Here is a 4,851-nt window from a genome sequence, read left to right on the forward strand (position 1 = left end):
CCAGAATATCTCGCGAGAATCCACTAAGATCGCGGTATTTCGTGCTTCCCTTCACTTCTCATCGCTTCTTGATCAAACAACGCGAGAGCAGGTCCCAAGCACGAAACGCGAGCCTTCATGTTCTCGCGGTAAGCGCCTCTCGGTTTGGTCAAAGCTTTATTGAAACAGGTTTTCTTTTTAATTCAAAACTTTATTGATAACTCATTGAACAAATGTTCCCAGGCTCCGGCGCAAAATAATTTTTGCATACTTTATAACTACCAGGATGAAAATATTATCAACAAGACAAAAGGCGAATGTAAGGACATTTTCAACCCAATTCCCTAAGTATTAAAAATGCTTACCGCTTATAGAGTATAATATGTGCATCATCTCTAATTCTCGTACTACCCTGCAAAACACGATATTCTTATCCCTATTTTACAGATAAGAGAGAACTCAGACCCAGAGAAGTTAAATAACTTACTCAATGTAACAAAGTTAATCCAGTAGTTGCCAAAGACGAGATTCAAATTCATGTCTGACACTAAAGCGCAAGCTCTTCTATTGTGTGGCATTAGCTCTCACCAGTCTGCTTAAAATCTAAGAACCTGAAAGCTCATCACCTCTTGGGATCATCTATGGCTCTTCTGGAATCATTTAGCTTTTATTGTCACACAGAAGATTATAATTTTGAACAAGAAAAGCATAATATTCATGACCAAGAAAAAATAGTCTCTTACCCTGCCCCTCATTTTTTACTTTTCAAAACTCCATCGTATGTATTAACTCATTCCATCGTCCAACAATCATCTGAAATAGGGGTGTGTAAGTGAGAAAACAAAGGCACAGAGAAGTTAAGTAACTTGTCCAAGTTTCTACATTATTTTTTTCAACACAGTTATGTATGAGATTTTAAGGCCTTTCTCTGTGTAATATCGCCTACTCGGGGCCCTCAAATAGGATGTAGACAATATATTCGTCCTACAAGATATAAGGTAATAAATGTCATAAGAATGAGAGCACTGAGGAGGTTCAAAATGAGGTGGGGAGTTTAAGAAACAGTTTTATGAAAAGTGCATTTGAGTTGGACCAGGAAGAGTGGATAGGATTTGTATATGCAAAGATGGGAAGCTCAACCAGTAAATTGGGAGCCAGAAAACATTTTGAATGAAGGTAGAAGGATCCACTCTCAAAATCACTCCCTGAAATGTATTCCTGTTGCTTTTGGTCACATAGGTACTAAAAAAGTTATTTTACTTAAATGTTTGAGTCCATAAATCTTGAATACACATGAAAAAGATGAAGTTTTCATAACAACTTTTTAATCATCTAAGGAAATAGTAAAATTAATGCTATGAAGAAAAAAAGAAAAGAAAAAAGGGATAGAATTAAGTACTGAAATTCAGATGTGGTACTTTTTCATTGCTGCGAGAGCCTTGATGTAAAGGTCACCACCAGAATCTGATATGATGGCAGATGGCATGAGACTTAATGGGCCAATTAGGTGAAATGACTAGCCCACCTTATTACACATTGGCATGAGTTTGGCAAAATTAATTTTTCTTCTGTAACCGAGTTCAAGTTTTTGACCCGGATACACCCACATCCCCAGTAAAATGGAAAAATAGAAAGAATTATGGTGATGTGTCGAATAAAATCTTGAAAAATAAACTTCATCATCCAAATTAAATAGCATTACTTATATTTATAATTATTAATTATCTGTTGCCTATTTAAGCAGAGAGACTCCAATAAATAAATGAAAAACATGAAACTTTTTATTGAATTTTTGTAATATATTTCAATACCACTTTTCAATTTTCTACTGAAATCTTTAAGCCTCTCAATAAATATCAGCTGAACAAATAACCTGGTGAGGTGGGCAAGGATGGATGTTATAACATGCATCTACTAAAGTATGAAACAGACTCAGAAGGAATTGGAGCCTGTTTACACTTAGTGCCAGGAGCAGGGACAGATTTTTAATTCTAGGCCAGTACTCTTTCTATTACATTACACTTTCTCTTTTTGGTGGATAAAATTCTAAAGTAATTATATCTCAATAAAGATGGAAAAAATTCTATTCAAGGAAATCTCAGATTGTGTCCAAATTTTTAAGTACAAAATCTACTCTAGACTGCATGGATTGACCCAAGAACTGGTGAGAATAGCACTTTTTTTTTCCAATTAGAGGTGATAATTCAATGTTATTTTAATTTACATTAGTTTCAGGTGGAGAATAACGCTTTTGTAAAATAAGTGTTGTTTCATTCTACAGAAAAACTTTGAACTCAGAAATTCCAGGACTGCACAATTTGCTTTATTTGCATGACCTCCCAGGGCAGGGAGTCAGGGCAACTGTATAAAACCCAAGATGATCAGTTGACTACACTTTCCCTGTAAATCCCCAAAGCAGGTCAGAAATCTCTTTAGGCTGTATACAAGAGAAAATATTTAACTGAAGTTATAATAACATCTCCCCCAGACCAATTTGTTAGTTTAGATTTTAACTTTAAAGAGCCTAGTCTTCCTCAAAGCTTAGTCATTTAAAATTTGCCCATTGTCCCCTTCTTGCCATATAGGAAGATTGTTTCTATGTGCACCTTGAATGCTTTTCTTGTTTAACGACATGTCTCTCCTTTACTTCTTGAGCACAAATTTCCAACAGTGTCATTTCATCTGCATTTTCAGATGAGAAATTATAACTTCTCATTCTAAGTATGGTGGTTTACTCTAGTTTCAAGCTTTCTAAGGTTTAAAATTTTCTAGCTTTATTTAGTAGAGACATTATTGTTTGTACAGAGAGTGTCCATGAGGAAGTGTAGCTGTGTATCTAACGTTGATACTTTGGGCATAAGAATAAATTAACAAAATGATTATAGTGATCAATTGTATTTTCAGAACTCTAAATCAGATGAGCTCATCAAGGGTTGGGGTTCATGTTGTGTTTTCATGTTTATATCACCAGCTCCTAAAACATAAGAACTAGGACTTCATAGATGCTTGTTGAATGAAGAGCACTTTGTTTGACAACAGAAAAGGAAACAGCATTTTAAACGTTATCTTTGAAAATTCTCACTTGGATAAATGCTCTCTGTACTTTATGAATTTTAAGGTGGCTACATTTATATTATATAATGTTTAGGACATAATTTTACACTAAAAATGTTTGATTTTCTGAAATTCAAATTTACATGAATGTTCTGTATTTTATCTGGAAATCTCATCAATTTATCCCAGCAATATACACTGAATCTCTGACTTGTGTCAGGAGCTGGGCTAGGCAACATCACTAGGTAGCAGTGAAAGAAACAGACCAGTGCAGCCCTCCTGGAGCTGGCAGTCTAGCAAGGAAGACAGGCATTGAATAAATCATTATGTACTTAATTAATTTTGATAATGAAAGTGTTATTAAAGAGATAATATAATATAGGACCTCATTAAGTCAAAGGTTTGAGAAGGCTTGCTTTTCTAGTCTAGAGGAAGAGACATTTACATTGAAATCTGAATATCAGAGGGCCTTAGTGAGGTGAAGGGAGTGGGCAGAGGAAGGCCTCCCAGCAGTTAAAAAGGCTTATTCAAGGATCTAGGGAGAAAAAGGAGTGCAGGCATCTTCTGCACGCAAAAGAAGGCCAGCTGGAGATTGGCGATGGGAAAAGATCTGGGTCTAGCAAGGCTTGCAGGCCCAGTAAAAGATTTGCCTAACTAGGCCCAGGGACAATGCTAGAGAGGCTCAGGGACTCAAAAATGAGGGGCGATTCCTGCCCCAAGAAACTCAGTGTGCAGCAAGCAACTCAAAGGAATACGGATAAGAGAGACAAGAAATAAATTTGAATTCTACTTTCAAGAAGCATAGTTATAGATAACTTTGTGGCAATAAACAAGTTCAAAGACATTTTCAAAGATTTGTTCTTACTAAACTCATGCTGCTGTGCCTGCTCACCTGACTTGTAGTTATCTGCTGGAATCACTTTGAAAGTTTGAATAGCATTTTTGAAATGTGGGGAAAACTCAGATGTGAGAGCTGATGGAAATCTATTGCTTAATATCCTTGCCACAAACTAGGTAAAAAAATCCAGCTTTCCACCAGTTATTTTTAAAGATGTTTATGGGAAAAGAACATTAAAATAAAAGTAGTCTTAACTCTGTTAAGAACTTTCACCCAGTGCTACCTAGCACTGTTCTATTTTAGCCTGGTTCTTCAGTTCCAGTGGCCATGAACTACTCAGCATTATTCCAAATTTTTTTGTGAGAATTTACTGGTACAGGAGATATGACTACACATTCTTTGTGACTTGTAAAGTACGAGCTAAACTGATTTTCACTGATTACAAAAAAGGGACACAAACATATTAGCATCTTATGTTCTGACAGCTGAAAACAAGTTTACCTTAATCCAAAATCTCCCAGGTCTTCAAATATTGAAATTACTCAAGAAATATTTCTGAAATTAAAAAGAAAAAGAAAGGAAAACGGAATTAAGTGTACTGGGCTGGCGTGGAACGTCATGTTACAAAGAGCCAATACTTTTTTTTATGGCATAATTATTCTATCTAGTATCTACAAAAAGCGTATTATTTTTAATAAAATAGTCCTAATACCAATATTCTTCGAAAAGCTAGTTTTTCAGTAAAAAGAGCCGAGGATTTTAATTTGCGAACTGCTTAAATGCCAAAACGAAATGCCAGGTTCAGAAGAGAAATCGGTCGCTACCAGCTGCCAAACACCGTATCTAAAGGCGGAGTCTGAATCAACCAAAAGCTAAGGAAAAGCTGGATTGGAAGATTCTCGCGAGAAGCACCCCGTTAACCATTTTCCGCGATAGTTTGTGGCCCAGCCCTTTTCCTCCCTCTCGCAGGATCACGGTTA

At 36.1% G+C, this 4,851-nt stretch overlaps 1 long non-coding RNA gene across 1 annotated transcript; it reads left to right on the plus strand.

The window, feature by feature from the left end:
- The first annotated feature begins 64 nt into the window (after positions 1-64).
- LOC111733462 lies at positions 65-4,718 on the plus strand. The gene is made up of 3 exons (XR_002778005.1): positions 65-128; positions 223-298; positions 427-4,718. It is a non-coding gene; the product is annotated as an uncharacterized LOC111733462 (long non-coding RNA).
- The last annotated feature ends 133 nt before the right edge of the window (positions 4,719-4,851 follow it).

This window comes from Pteropus vampyrus, unplaced genomic scaffold (assembly GCF_000151845.1).
Source record: "Pteropus vampyrus isolate Shadow unplaced genomic scaffold, Pvam_2.0 Scaffold570, whole genome shotgun sequence".
Lineage (NCBI taxonomy): Eukaryota > Metazoa > Chordata > Mammalia > Chiroptera > Pteropodidae > Pteropus > Pteropus vampyrus.